General features: G+C 33.3%; 1 protein-coding gene across 2 annotated transcripts in view; it reads right to left on the reverse strand.

The window, feature by feature from the left end:
* Nucleotides 1-17429, reverse strand: part of Sox102F (transcription factor Sox102F) — a 235717-nt gene that overhangs the window by 31334 nt on the left and 186954 nt on the right. The window lies entirely within an intron of this gene.

The raw sequence follows: 17429 nt of genomic DNA on the forward strand, positions 1-17429 counted from the left end.
CGCTTTCTCTGTCCCTGTCTATGTCCCTACCCAACCAGCAAAGATGTCCTATAACAATAACTTACATCACTAAAAAGCTTTTTAAATGACGTATAACAGTGTCGCGGTGACAAGCTTGTTGTATAATAGCGTTTAATGAGATGATTTTGCTCTATAATCATACACAGCAAATTTGTCCCATAACAAGGTGATGTAAACGTTTATATCACTATTTTATACGGCGTTTATAGAGCAGCTCTTATCCAGATTTTGGTACAGCAATAACAGGACGATATTATCACATAGCAGCGCTGGTGGTCTCTTTTTTACAGCAAATTAGTGCAATAAACGATTCTAGGGTAACCTTTATAGTCCCATGCCTATAGAGGCGTAAAAAAATCTACAATAGGACAATTTAGTGTTGTAATGGTTTTCCTTTTTACTATTATAGAACTGTGAATCTTCGTGGTTGCTGAAACTCCATAATAGAGCAATTAGGTGATATATCCGAGTTTTATATCACTTCTTTGTAACCTAATTGAATTATATTAGTGTTTTTCTGCCCATTATAACGCAGTGGTTTAATAGCTGAGTGGTCAGAGTTATAGGACTGATTTACTGTATAAAAGAGTTAATAACTCTGTTATGTAACAAAAACGGCGTATTAATGTAGTAAAATGCGACACTTACGAGAGATATACGGCCTATAAGAGAGTTTCTTTCACTTTAAAACAACAAAAACCTGCCATATTGTCAGCACCGTCTCGTAAATAATTGAAGGGTTCTATTTAATAATCATGGATTGAATGAATTTAAAAAAATCCCAGCTTCAGTAACGATTGTCACCAGACAAATTCAAGGTGAGGCTTCGAATACGGACAATGATTCCGTAGAATCTGTTACATCCTATGAACAAAACCAAGTTAACAGCCATCATGTGGTTTGTGATAATTCAGAAGCAGACCATTCAGACACTAGTGTTTTGCTTGACGATTCGGGATCGGAATCTAAAAATCGGAATTTACACTAGAAAATACAAAATAAAACATGTTATGGGTTTTCTATTTACATCAGGGAACCCTACTAATTTAATCCAGTATATGGCATGACAGTTGTCAAAACTAGGTACGTTCGTTTGCGGACGTGTAACAGCCACGGAGTTGCTATTTGGCATCCTATAAAGCAATTTGGTGTAAAATTATTTTTTTAATTACTTAAAACTCAATAATTCGAGGGGGGCATGAAAAAAACAGCGTAATTATGCATATAATCTATCAGTAAAATTTCATTCACAAGTCAGTTTATGTATCTAACATAATTAACAGTGTAACAAAAATTAATACTCGACACCACGATGATGGTTCCTATAGTCATTTACTCGTATTATCAATTGGTACACGATTTACCATTTTGTATTATATTTATAGCGTCGCAGTGACTTGTACATCGCAACTTCGTGCTACAAAAGATTTGCGGTTACTCTTAAAACACAACTTCGCGCTGTAACAGCATCGCGGTTCCTTTTATATCACTACTTCGCTCTATAACAGCATCGCGATTCTATAAGTGTACTCTTCTATAGGTCCAATTGGCATCTGAGTTGCTGCTACAGCAACACAATACCATCAAATGGCTTTATAAATGCGCCACTTTGGGGTTTATACAACGTTCTTATCACCCTTATAGAACTACCAGTTAGCACCTCTGAAACGTTCTTATCCCTTCTATAGAGCAACGATTTGTTGGTTGGGTATGTATGCTGAAATCTTTTAAAGTAGGCAACGGATTTTTATTCGGTTTTTAATAGATAGATTGATTCAATAGGAAGGTTTTAGTATATAATTTATTAGGTTTTAGACAACGCGGGCGAAGCCGCGGGTGGAAAGCTATGTTCTTACATAAAGTGCGTTGTATTTAACAACTGTTAAGGTACGTTAATGTTTAATGTTACATTATGTCACAATAAAAAAAAACTAGATCATAAACTTACATAATTAACACTAGCCACTAACTAAAGTGTAACTGTAATTTTAAGGTCAAACACAATAAGTCAACTCATTAAATATGTAATTAAAAGAAACTTGATTCTCTTAAGTTTTGTGGGAACATATATTAATTACTAACCCGTTGTGATTAACAGTTTTATCAGATAATTCTTAATAGTTCTACTCACAATGTGATATGGACCTCACATGCGTGTTTGGAAATGCTTATCTCTTTTATTATTTATATGAAATGTCTCTATTTGAAAGGCGAGTTTATGACGAGAAAATACGGGAGTTTTCTTGTAGATAAGGTTTCTTTATACAGCGTCGAATTTAGATGTGTACATTAGAATTGTAATAGTTGTAGAAGGACATAGCATTACAGACTATTGATGAATAATAAGTATTTAGCTTACTCTGCATAATTATAAGGTCCTTATTTTTCGAACAAATGTTACTGTGAGATAAGCTTGAGAAAAACATTGATGATACTTATGAATTGTGATTTTGTGTAATTTTTCATATACCTAAGCTGTTTTTGAAACGAAAATAAGCTAACTAAAAAAAAATTCTTAAAATATCGAGCTTTTGTTTGCGATTTTTATAAGTATTAAATATCCTATAATGTCCTTAGCCAAAGTTCACCCACATATAATGTAATTAAATTTCCACTAAAATAACTTTAATATGTGCTAAATCACCACCCACTCCTACGGTTTTCCATACAGCTGACTGTAACCACCTGTAAATTTGCCACTTGACATTTGAAAACAAGAAAATCTAACGTAAAACCTTCAACTTCCTGATCTCCTTGCTTACAGCTGCGCCATATGCTACGTCTTGAAGGGCACACCGCACAGGTGTTATCAACCACAGATAAAAAATTATATCTTAATCTATTATAGAGATTTAAATGTCCTTACATCTTATATATAACTGTGTCCAAAAGTGTGTTTAGTACAAGTATTATTATAGCACAACGTTCTAAAACGTTTTCGCAACGGCCATGTAACACGGTGAAAATATAATTTGTAATTATTCCCTACAAAGCGCATACCTATATAGGTACACAAAATTATTCACGTTAAAAACTTCTATTTACGGACGCCCTACGCCTCGAATAAACTCCATAATACGAGTCTGTGGACAAACTTAAATAAATACCCACTAATGAGCATAATATTATAATATTGTGCCGACTCAAAAGAGTCTTGTTAGGTCCATATGCAGGGTCTAAGGCGACGCTATTAAATTCTAACGCTACGGTGCGATGACCGGCCAACTGTCAAGTGGTAGCGTTGGCGGGAAAAGTGACGGCCACAGATTATAATTATAATCGCGTTCCTAATTCCAATTCCAAATTGGTATTAGGAAAATGGAAACGCGTTTCGCAAGTTAGAGACTTTTGACGTGAATTAAATTGTGATCATTAAGTCATATTTTAGAAGCACTATGGTTTTTTGTTATAAACAGGATACCTATATACATTTAAAATTAATCAAACGCAGAGATACAAATATTTTTGATATATTAAAGTAGTATCTTACACTTAAAAATGTTATATAATATATTTTAAGAGATTTTATATTTCATTAACAATACACCGCTATTTCTCATAACTTGAACCATTATTTAGTTCGCACATTACTTCGCAAAGGCTCACATGTTACCCTATGAATGCACAAAGACGAATAATAATCATAAGGCGACTTGCAATTAAAAAATTTAAGGCACTTTCTACTACGGCCCGACTCTTTCAAGTTAGTGCTAGCACTTTTCAGTTTATATTGTTGGTGACTAACAATGCATGTGTGTGACTGTATGTATAATCTGTACTTACCATAGAGTAAACAGATTTTGCCGGTTTAAATTTAGAATTTCGTTTGAAGTTTTTAGGGAAATGTTTTATTCGTAATGTTTGAATTTGGAATGCTATTATGTTAATGATATTTATTGTAATATTATGGAGAGGTTTTGACAAAATTATTTATAACTATGGCGTGTTAATGGCGTAATCTACGGACAGATTAGTGGCAACACCCATTTACACTGTAAGCGGAGTTGCTATTGTCAATAAAATTTTATCACTTATTTTTGTTGCCATGTTTCGTAAGTGTTTTATTTTGGATATGGGACCGCCTGCTATTATATAGTTTAAAAGATTATTAAGATAATATTTTTTGTGGGGAATTTTATGAATATTATAACAATATCGCAAATTCCGCCTACGCAATTATGATTCTTTCATACAAGATGATGTTTCCGTTATATTAAAATGTGATGATTTCTATATTTATTGCGACACTAAATAGCTTTGAAATTTAAATATGAATTAAGTATGATTACAAAAATAGATGATTAAAAAAGCAGGTATTTTTTATGTTTTAACTTAATAAAACGTTATTTTAAAACGATAAAATATTAATTAACACAGCTTAGCCCTATCAATAACTATGTTAATCTTTGCGCAAAAGGAAGTGAAGACATCATACGGCCGGACGTGAAACGGAAAGTTTTCTAAACAAGTTTGAATATACATTCAAATCAAACCATATCAAGGGCCTAAGTGGAACAGATAAACAGCAGAGACTATAGAGCACAGTGCAACACAAACACAGAGCATAGACTACAGATAATATAGAGCTGCATAGACAACAGAAGTGTCAGTTCGCGGAATTCGTGTACAAAGAGCGCATTTCGCAATGAAAGTGTTACTGGGAATAGACGGAAATCTCTTTATTATTCCAATAACAATCCGTAATGAGTGCTCTGGTCAAACGTAAATAGCGACTTCATACATTTGAATGATGGCAACGTAAACTCTATGATATGAGCTTCTTCATTTAGTAGGGCTGCCAATTCTTTGATAAATAATCAAAGAATTGGCAGCCCTAGTAAATGAAGAATGAGTTTCAAAGAATTTAGTCGTTATAAACGAGATAGATTTTTCCGATAGATCATGAAAATTTTTCGACGAACCATTTTCAAATAAAATTTATTTCTGGCATATCTTTAAGAAATAATATTTAAGTGGGCATTTACATGTAGTTTGATACTTGATCTATCTATATTAATGATATTTATAATAACGATCAGGGTAACAAAGTAAGTAATAAGTTTCAACCCTGCCCGCCCGCCGGTGAGATCAAAGCTGTACCTCACAAGGCACGGTTTATACATTGTAATGTCTGTTCGTTTATTTACTCTGCAGCTCCTGACCAGCGGATATCGATTGTCTCATCCTTGTGAACTGGGACTTTTATATTTTTACTACCGTGGCTATAGGCCGGATAGAATCATTAAAAGTTGACAATTTTGATACCGTTTGATGTTGTTTTTTAATGGTCATGTTTGAATATTATAGCGTTGTTTTTAGGCTTTAATAGTCTACCTATTTTGTTATTGAATAATGAATAAGTATCATAACTTTTTTACCAAATCGATTAAGATTTAGATAATTAATTGGTGCTACTAAAAAAGGCTACAATATATTCGAATAAGACACTAAATTATTCTAAATTTATTTTTAGATGCAATTAACTATTTAGTTACATATCATTTTTTTTCGATGTCATTTTTAAACTCGGCTTACCCAACATAATATTTTTATTTACACCAATCACATAGCCTATTGAGTAGCCTTTTAATTTACCTTTTAAACAATTGCAATTTTAAAACGCCGTTTAAACACGCGTGCAATTTTATAGCATTAAAATAATTTAAGGACACCCGAGGTCGTGTACACGTTTTAAAAATTTGATTGTATCACTTAACATTTAATTTATAGCACTTCCAGTCGGCATGGACAAAGCATTTCGCGTATTTTCTTAAATTAAGCTTTTCAATGTCGGCGCCATCTTGATAAGCGAGTGATGTGTGCGAAATTGTTGAATTTCAGTTGTTGTATGTTGAAATTTCTATGTTTTTTTTGCTTGTTGTGTAATAAAAGTGTCTTCGTACTTATATGTAGGTAATTGATGTATGTAATAAATAAATAAATAAACAAATGTACAATGGATGGAGTAAGAACATTTTTGGTTTAGAGAGGCATAGCAAGTTATATTAATATTAATAACTGAAGACCGAGCTCTATGGCGTGCCTTAGGCCTATGTCCAACAGTGGACGGAAAAAGGCTGAAAAGAGAGAGAAAGAGAGAGAGAGAGAGCAAGGTATATTTATGATAAAGTCATTGTGTCAAATAATTTATACACATTATTAAATTACGTAAGGTACCTATTAACCGCAGTAATTACCATAATGTTTTCAACATGTCGTAAGGCTCATTAAAATTATTGTTTGAAGTTTTTTTATTTCAAAGTTACTTACCTACTTTTAATCTCAATTAATGTTAATAATGTGGTCTCAAATAAAATAAATGAAAGATCAAAAAAAGGAAGATTAAATTCACATGGACACAAGAAAATAAAGGTGTTTTTCAAAAACTTTATTCAAATGTAACCGAAGCGCTTCTTTCATGTGTTAATTGTTTTTCTACATTAACTTTAAACACAAAGATAGTAGTAATTGGAAACTTTGTTTTTGCTTTGTGAAAGTAGATGTGAACAATCAAATAAAATGTTTTGGAATGTAATCCTAATCAATGGGTAAAATGGGTGCTTGGAATTTTGGGTCCGTGGGTTACGCCCCCGGTGTGTTTTGCCCCCGTGGTGGAAGCCCCCGATTTTAAATTAAGTTATTATATAGTTGATTTCGCCGAAATAAAAATATTTTTTACTAGATACAGACGATGAAAAAAGTGTTTCGGAACCAAATACGTAGACAAACTTACTAAATAAGTATTCTAACTAACACAATATTGGATACTATAAACATGCTACAAGGATATTCACTTTATTACTATATTACAATTTTTAATTTCGTATCTGTGATTTTGCATGTTATTGTTGCTTTATTTTAATGTTTGGTTTTATTTGTTATCAAAGTTGTATTTACGTAGATACCTATTATTATTTATTAGACATTTAATTTAATTTTTATTAAGTACATATTAAGTACCTACGTATTACCTATTATTACCCATTGGTACCTATTATTAGATAAGCAAACGTTTGTTACACCGACATTGTTAATAAAGATTTATAATAATAAACTATGATTTTGATTTTAATAATGAACCATGACTTAGACATTTTTTATAATAGGTTACACTTTGCTATCTGACTGTACTTTTGATAAAAATATTTAACTAATAAATATTATAGTACTAAAACGAAATCGGGGGCTTCCACCACGGGGGCAAAACACACTGGGGGCGTAACCTACGGACCCGGAATTTTCTGTGTTATATCTAGCCTATTTAAACCTTACGCGAAAAAATATTTTATTAAGTATTATTCCTATTGTTTCGATACACAATATTGTTATCTTATACCTACTGAAATAATTAGGTACTTAGGTATATTTCCACAAAAACCTAGATTTAAAAACTATAGCGAAAGGTTCAAGAATTATTTGAACGTGTAACGACTGGGAGCTCAGCTATCTGAGAAACAAAAATTCTAACCTACTTCCAAACCGACTCAAACATATTTCCACATCAAAACAATGCTAAAACCTAACCTATTAAATCGCAATCCCGCGCAAAAAAGTGACATAACAGAAAAAAAACTCAATAAATTCTCGTAAATACATTATGAAGGCCGCATATTTAGAATATAAAACAAATGGGAACAGACAATAATAACATTAGAGTCACAATAGTGTACAATGTCGGTAAATCTGTCCAGGCGTTATAAAAACTGTTCGAAAGAGAAATTCTCATAACGACCGTGATGACAAACATATACACGCAGTTAAAGCGACGTTTGTATCGGATTAAGTCATTTTTTTGTATAAGAAAAGTGTGTTTAGCAAAATAGTGTTTGTAATGAACATGTAGTAACATCAATGTAATCGAAATAAAAAAAGATACTAATCAAACATACACATATTATGTGAACATTTTAATAAAAACAATTAAGTAGATATTTAAAAAATCAGAAGTACAGAAGTTTACACGTAAGAAGTTAATATAGGTATACATAATTAATAATGAAAAAGAACACCAAGTGTTACACATCAAATTTATGTGCTCAATAGAATTCGGCCCTCTATGTAAAAAAAGGTACGGTATTAACCTATCCATCTTATTTGCTACAAATTGAATTTCGTTCAGAACCAGTTTAATCGTAAATAATTTAAAATACTTAAAGAAAAATATATGAAACAAAGAACTTCACCTTAAATGTCCGACAAAAGAGACAAGACAAAAGGATAGCCACCTCTGACATCTACACTAATGCGATCACAGAATAAAAATACAGAGATACCACAATCGTTGTATTTTTATTCTGTGGCGCTAATGACAGATCGATGACGTTTGCGTGAAATAACCGCGAATCACTACATACATAGTATAAAACAAAGTCTCCGGTTGCTCTCTGTGCCTATGTATGCTTAAATCTTTAAATTACGCAACGGATTTGAAGCGATTTTTTATATAAATAGACTGATTTAAGAGAAAGGTACCTATAAGTATATACATAGTTTGTTAAGTTATCTACAAAAAAGGCAAAGCAGCGCGCGGAAAACTAGTCTACTATAGAATACAGATAAAATTTTCTATTCAATTCGTTTTCTTATAGTACCTAAGTTATATTTAGTTTTTTCAATTCCCTACCCACTTACAATGAAACAAGAAATATATGTCCGCAGTATTCATCGCTTCTTATATTAAAAATTATGACATGTTTATTTTTCCGCATTGTGGAATAATAACGTCTTGGTGATATAATTATTATTTTTGAAGTATATCCTACATTACATGAGTCAAGTATAGCGCATGTTACTTCAAATTTATTTCTTATTTCCCATCGCACATGAAATATTTTTGAAGTATCCAACGTTTACATGTAGGTAACACGAATGAGTCGTTTCGGTTACATGTTTAGTTTATTTATTCTTGTTTAGAATAAAATTAGGTAGCGTTTTACTCTAGATTAGTGAACTACTTATTCGAATAAAATAAACAAAACTTCCCTCAATATTGCAGTAATAATTTAAATATTAATAAAATAAGACGATACGATTTAACGGCTTAAAATAAGACGACGAATTAAAAGTATTTCCACATTCCCACAAACGCGACCACCCAACAATAGCTGGCAATTAATAAAACCGTTTAAAAGAAGAATAAAATAAATTTCGAAAAAAGAACTCCCGCGCATTTTAACGTCAATCGTCGAAATGCATCACGAAGTTTACGCTCATCCCGATACATCGCATGAGATCACGTTCCACGCATTATTTTGATGAATTCGAATTTCGGATCTTAGGAATTCTACCGTATTGTTTGTGATTTAAAAAGATTCATTGTGCTCTGCAGCATGCGTGAATTATGAAATTATATCATTTGTGTGATAAAATTGAAAAAGGTGTTTTAATACACGACACATAATGAGAACATTGACAAAATAGCGATATTCAATGTTAAAGCGAACAAAGAAAACGTAACATAAATAAGTCTATTCGAATTCAATGCGAGAACAGAAGACTTTTGTGTATAGAAAAAAATGTATAAAAAAGAAAATAGAAAGTCCGTTTCATCCCGCACTCGTTGCTCGAGATGGTCTATTCAGCAACAACTTATTAAATAAATTAATCGCAAGTTGCTAGAAAAAGAAAAAACTAAGCGGTTCTCTCATTTACTTGCGGACAAAGCGCGTAATTCCTTAAAACCCGGCGCTATTCTGTTCCGCATTCAGCGCGGACTGTAGCGAAGAAAGCCCGCAAAAATAATTGGAAAGTGACGGGAATAACCCGGTTTAGTGATGCGCTGCGTATTATCGATGTTGGCGTGGAAAATAAACTTATTGTAGCGATACGATGTCCGTGATTATTGTATTTAAAGTTATAATTAATAATAATTAGAGTTATGAATTATACAATTTTATTAATATTATCTAATAAGTAAGTGTAGATTTTATAAATTAAGTTGTAAAATATAATTTCCTTTCTTTGCAAATAAGTGATGCCTAATAGTAGATATGAAAATGTAAATAGGTACAACATTTTGCTTATTACCAAATAATCAATATTAATAAATAGCCAAGTAAGAAAACATCGTGAAATTAGAAGACGGCACGGCATCACTAGCCCGCCTCGGGAGCGCGGCCCACATTCCCAACTTTTCATCATTCTCCTTGCCTTCCCGGCTCATTGTGTCCGTGGGAACCTTTATTGCCCCCATAGAAAACTGTGAAAGCCGTCCAAGAAAAGCATTTGTGTGCCTTCGCTTGAATAAAACTGACAAAGACCGCGTTTCAGTGTTGATTCGGTACCAGTTTCAGACCTTCTTTTCATTCCACGTACCCATTTTTCGTTTCAGCCAGCTCTATTGGTTGGTTTGTTTTGTATCGGTAAATGAGTTTCGTTCTGTGGAAAGGTTAATTTGCTTTCCAGTTTAGGTTTTTGTTGGAACCCTTGAAAGGTTTTCCCTTTTGTGGAACCTTCGTCAATATTTTATTTAGAGATATTCCGATAGCATTTGTTTTTGGAACGCTTTTTTATCATGGCGTTTTCATGTTTATTTTACGCTTTGTCAAATGTTTTCAATGCCAAATCTACGTACATATTAGACTGGCTAGCGACTCTTTGTTGGTCCGATGTAAATAGAGCCGTCTGTTTTACAAATTGAAACACAAGCAAAACGGCGGAACACTCCAGTTTATAAATTCTTTCAAGTTAAAAATTCTCGTCCAACGATCCTAGAAATTCGCTCTTAATTAACGCCTTCCAAACGAGAATAATAAGACAAACTGCTAAATTAGTAATGGCACTCATAATGTTGTTGCTACTCAACACAGCGCGATTCACAATTTTCCTTACAAAACTTTTCTCGACTTGTTCGTGTAACTAAGCGTACACTATTTAATTATGAAACTCCCACCACCCGTCGCCCCCGCCCTCCACAAAAGGGGCAGAAAATATGATTTTCTCAAAGGCTTCTTTCAGTTACCTGTGTTACTGAAATAACGTGGTCAGTGAAGGCCAGCCGACATATCTTCAAAGTTTTTTTAGTGATATCAAAACGATTAATGTAGACATTTCTTGTTTTTACAAGGCTTATTCGTCGAATGTTAATCTGACCTTTTAACGTTCAGACTTCAAAACTTTCATAATAATAATATGTAATTTCTAGTACCCTATAAAAATATTTCATGACCTAAATGCAATTGCTTATGTATAAACAGTTATCTCAGACGAATTTAGCCCAAATTAACCGTCTATAATCCTTCAAATATTTCATTAAAAGCACATGCCATCCTTTCATACCTACTACTAACCAGTCGTTTAGAACGAGTTAACTGACACGTGTGACGTCACACTTCAAATAATTTACGTGTTCCACTCAAAGTTGTTATTAAAGAGCAGTTGAGACATTTGTATGGGATGTAATCACGGCAGCTATTAGCTCGGTACAGATTAATAAGACCATTAGCTACCATCGCGACAAAGGTGAAATCGTGCCTCCAGCCTCGAGTGTCGACCACGAGAAAATAATCTTCTTTGTGAGAGCTTTATAACGAGAACATCAATAGCGTAAGTGATTCTGTTAGAAATGTATTGAAATGGCATTGCTTGGATATTAGGTAGGTATGTTTCTTTAAATATTTGTTTTTTATCAGTTTTTAATCTAAGTGGAAATTTTTAATAAAACCATGGCAATCAACTGTTATTACAATAACAACGAATTTAAACCTCATTTTTGTATTATGCTATATACAAATTCTCTTCAAAATGTAATTTTAATTATACTGCAGAAATATGTTCATACCTAAACGTATAATTTACTTCAAGTAGTACATAGTTATAATGAGCACACATTTTGACCACACACGGTTAAGCTGTTGCAATTTTAAAGTTAAATTTTCGCATTTTCATGCTCCATTGTAATTAATAATCTGCATAAACGGAGTCTCGACAACTTGCTTGACAGCACTATTAGACCGGCCATTCGATGTTGCTGCGATTGACCATACATCATTCTTACTGTTTATGAAAACCACTTTGGCACACAAATTAAACGCACGACTAAAAGATTAATCTTAACAAGAAATTGTAAATGTATCGTCGGATAGATGTGGAGCGATAGTGATGTGCTCATCATCGATAGTAAAAAATTACGAAAAATTTTTTCGAGCTGTAGGTAATGTCAAATTTGAATAAAAGTTTTAATTTTAATATGTAATATCATTAATCGACAGTTTATATATTATAAAGAATATTTTTATTAAAGTATATTGCAATAGTTTCTCTGTAAAGCGTAGGTAATAAATTCAATTAAGTTTCTATTACACGGTAGGTGCAACACATCACTATTATGGAAACGCGTTCGTAAAAGGAAGAACTTATTACGAAATTTGACGTTAGAGTACATTCACCGTAACATAACCGGTCGGAAAACCTAAGATTCCTAATAAAAATGACCAACATTACTATAAACTGACGACTATTAAGCGAGTTTATTTTAATCACATCGATAACCCTTAATCCGATTTCACACATGCGCAGTGAAACATTCATAAGAATGGAAACAACGAATAGAAGAAAATCTGTAGCACAAAGGCGCGCCCATTTTCACCGATCATTGTGCAAGAGCGGAACGGGTGTATACCTCCGTCCCACTCCAACAAAGACGCCGGCTAGCGATGCGCAAAAGAGATAGTCAAAGCACAATAGACAATTGTTATCCCCACCGTGTCGCGACTGCCCTACTGAAAGCTTTCATGCGAATTTCACGCGCAAACCGTTTCACGAACGCTCGTTAAGGCATATTATTCCGTGAAAACGTTCAAATACAATGCAGCCAATAATTTGATTCGGTCGTTATCATTGGGAAAACAATGGTTCGGAGTAGGTATTAATAGCTGTATGATGTCTTTAGGAAGTAGATTGGTGACGTATGGGCGTAGGCGGTTACGGCCGACATGAGATCATTGGCAAACAGTATAGACGACATATTGTTAGTTTAAAGGCTATGTTACACGCTATTATAAATTTCCACTCAGTTATTTCGATATATCGGTGAGAAAAATTAAGTTTATTCCTGATTTAATGTGGCTCGTGCTATAGCAAATACGGTAAAACTATGTTCGCAAGAAAAGTCGTTCGCACCATATTTATTTGACGCTGTGATTACAAAATCACGCCTTTTAGAATGAGAATACGTCCATTTTGTGTTAATTGTAAAATATACATATTTTACATGGCCTGCGGGATATGTGCCTAATATGTTTTTGTTAATCGCTTAGTTATTTTGAAGTAAACTTGTGACTGTTTGGTTTTCGGTAAGTAGGTACCTAATAGGTACTGGTTTAAAAAATAAAGACTTTAAAATGACTTGGCAATTGATCAATATTTAATTATTATTTATAAAGTGAATCTTTGTGTTCCAACGCTTAAAAAGGATGTTGACAACAATTGACTGTATGAAAAAACAACTGATTTATTTAAATGTTCAACTATTTACATACATTAAGTTTATTATCCTCTTGTCTCTTCACGTGTTATACAAATAGCCTATTTTCATATTTAATATAGGTTCATAAAAAAGTCATCAATATCATATTAACTGCATCGACTTTGCAAGACACCCACATTGCAATTGAATCCCAGTAGTTACATTTTAAAGGCTACATTACAGGGTTCGCCAAGTGCCGTAACATTTTAATATTAATTTTTTTTTAATTAAAACCTTGTCATATCGTGTCCGTCTCTTTTACAGACTAATTGGTTTGACTCTGTTTACTGTGAACGTGGGTTTTTTCGTTTGAGAGATATATTTTAAAAGACCTCATTGACATGTCGTTTAGTTGGATGGTGTGTAGGTGTGTGTGTGTGATGTTTAATCATATCAGTTTTCGTTCTATTTGTTGTGTCAAAGGTAGGCTTGAAGTGTGGTAATTTATTAATTTGAGTACAGTGTAATGGTGTATACTTTTAGCGCAGCCTAATTAAGGGATGTTTTTTTAAGTTGTGTTAAAATATAAATAACTAATTTTATTTTAGAGGGGTCAAAAAACTGTAGGTACCTAAATAATGATGATTAAGCAAATCTAGATTTATACACTACTAGAGGTCCGCCCCGGCTTCGCCCGTGGTACATATTTCGCAATAAAAGGTATAGCCTATGTCTTTTCTCGGGTATCAAAATATCTCCATACCAAATTTCATTCAAATTGGTTCAGTAGTTTAGGCGTGATTGAGTAACAGACAGACAGACAGAGTTACTTTCGCATTTATAATATTAGTATGGATTAAAAGAAATATCTGTCTCTAGCGCTTTATCAAACAATAACAAAAAACAGACTAATTGAAATACGCACCGCGCTCAAAATAGTACACGTATATCTACTCAGCAAAACAGTACCGAAATAGCCGACCCTAGTAATTTATTTGTCTTTAATTTTTAAAAATGGAACGCGGAAGCGGACCAATGAGACGCATCCCTCGGCTGATTGTCAATTAGCGACATCAAACGGGCTTTTTGCGAATTAGCGTGCGCTGTTTTCCTTTTTGTCCGACAGGTACACGTAGGTCGCTCGATGCGTTTTTCCGTTCCGACGTTTCATTTTCATATTTCCGTTTGTCTGCGTCTGGGGGGAGACAATGGGGGCGTTTTATGTTATCAACGAGCACTCCATTTGTGATGGATGTTTAATTCGTGTGAGTGCCCGCCAGACGGATTTAACTTTTTCAGGATTGTTTTGTTTTAATGTTCCGTTAAATAATTGGGTATTTTTTTACCGCACAATGGTTGCGAATTGTGTACAGATTCAGTGCGTTGTATTGAATTTGCAGGAATGAAAATGCGGATGGAATTATTTCCTTTATAATAGATGTAAGGTAGGTACATGTTACTTTACATAACATAATTGTATTAACAAACATTGTATTAAACCAAAATTCTAAACAAATAATTACTTTCGTCGATTGTAACAAAAATACTTTCGCCACAAATTACACTATCCAAAGCACATTCAACGCTTCAGTTAAAACAATTTCTACAGGTCTAAAAAGCCAGTCTACGCTATACCTAGCCAAAGCAATCGAAACGCAATCGGACGCTCCTAAACAAACCCGTCTGGCGAAAGACGAAACAACGTAAATAGAAAAAAACATTCGATCGAACGCGCCTATTCGGAATGGAGGGAAAAAATGGAGGGAAAAATGGCAGGACAACAAAGGGATGTTCGGAAAAACGATATGTGAGCCGGCCATTACATGCACCTCTATAGCGGACCTCTTCAATCGGTAGCTAGGGTTGCCAAAAGGAAGTTTTATTTAAAATAAATATACGCAATAGAGCAGCGCGGATTTTACTGATTTCACTGAAAAATTGAAAACATAATATCTTTAAAGTAGATGTTTAAATATGGTGGTAATATATTATATTTATAAAATAATACCTAGGATTTTATAAATTAATTAATTTATAACGTGTGATGAAACAAAAGATTGCTAACTAATGGCAAGTTACTTACAAAAGTCTGACGAAACAAGTTGCAAAAGATACTTAGCTATTAGCAGCCCTACAGCTACTGATTTGAGATGAAAGGGTTTTCACCATTGTATCTTTCAATCGAAATTAAAGACAAATTGTACGTTCAATGCTCGTACAATGAATAGCGCTATTTGCAATCGTGTTTTTGTAAGCTTTTTATGATAGGTATGAGTTTTCAATAGGCGTATTGCAGAGGATTTATGATTTTTTTTTTTCACTAATGCGAGCGTGTAATTAATATATAATTGATGTGTATTGCTGATTTATTGGTAAAGACGTTGTGTTTCTTTATAATATTTTATACTATGTGACTCATCATTTTAGAGTTTAATCGTAGCTACCAATCATAACATTTTCTTTCTAGTATTGAGGTAAAAAACCTAGCTATTACCAGCTTTCTTATTTTAATAGTCTTGTTTGGATACTACCATTAACTAAAACATTATATTCTTCGTTACACATTAATTTGTGAAACTGTTGTTCATTAAACAACCCAAAATCTAAATAAAGATAACAAACGAAAGCCAATCTAAATGATAAAAAACCTGTCATTAATTTTATCAGTGATATGTATCTTTTTTAAATTCTTTTTATGACTATAAATAAGCTTTTAAGGAAAAAAGAGTTTTAAATCAATGGAATAAGTGTTTATATTATCTAGTATTTGTGTCAATAATACTTGAATTGGAGTATTTGTCCCCTGTCCAGACGAAATTTACTATGCAAAGTCACGCACAAAGGACCTCACCCTTTCTTAGCTAAGAAATCGTAAGTAAATCGAGCCACTGCGCCATTCTTTGAAGTGCCCTTTAAAAAGATTTCCCTTTATTACGCAGTTAGAGATAATGGATACGTAACACTACTACAATGATCTATTTATATTAAGGAAGTTCATTTTGTTAGGACGTTTTAACGTATGATTTGGTAATATGTATGAGGGTGCTTGGTAGTTTATGCTTACAGATTTTAAAAGTTATCAACATAAATATGCAAACTGAAGATAATAGCCCGGTTTACACGCACACTCTTTACCGCGTGATTGAGTGCGCGGGATTGAACGCGGGAAAGCACGCGCGCTGAGGAAAGAGGAAAGATTGTGCGTGTAAACGATAATCACGCGCGATTGAACGAAGAAAAGCATGGCGCGTTGGAGTGTGTGCGGAGTGGATGCGCAATCTCGTTCTCTCTGTCATCGTTTAAATGCTCGCTCTTTCCCGCGTGAAAGCCGAATCGCGCGCGAAAGAGCGTGCGTGTAAACCGGGCTAATCTTTATCTCCATGAACTAATCTAAGATCGATATGCAATACCATACCTATAAATAACAAATTAAAAACAATACAAATCGAAAATCATAATTACAAGAAGATATCAGAAAGTACTGAAACAAAATAAACAGTGAAACAGATAAAACCGTAATATTGAGCATTGAATTTCCTTGGTTTTATTTCGATAGTGGATTCCGCGCCGATTCGCAGAGAATACGGGAAACTTTAAGAGGGTTCCTCCGTTGTACTTAATTCACCAGTTAAAACCCGATTTAACTCTGTTTTGTAACTAAATTTTATTTAAACTTGCGCACTGAAGGATCCTCGAGATGCTTCAGATTTATATTGGATTGCATCAGAACAATATATTGAATTAGCGGAGTTTTTTTTTTCATTCTTCATTTATTTTTTCATCTTAGATTACGTATTTGTATTGCAATTGCGGTGCAATTAATAAATCAATTTATTTGCTACGGAAAGTGAAGTTATTAGTATCGTAATAATTTATCCACCTTATGAACTATACATTTTGTGGTACACATGATGTAATATCAGTATTTTTAAGCATGAAGAATATTTCTTACCGAAATAATATCACCAGAATATTTAATGTTGTAAACCAAAACTATAAAGAT

This window comes from Colias eurytheme, chromosome 26, assembly GCF_061535395.1.
Source record: "Colias eurytheme isolate Ceu_HAF_F1 chromosome 26, ilColEury1 Martin Lab GWU primary, whole genome shotgun sequence".
In the NCBI taxonomy this organism is placed as follows: Eukaryota; Metazoa; Arthropoda; class Insecta; order Lepidoptera; family Pieridae; genus Colias; species Colias eurytheme.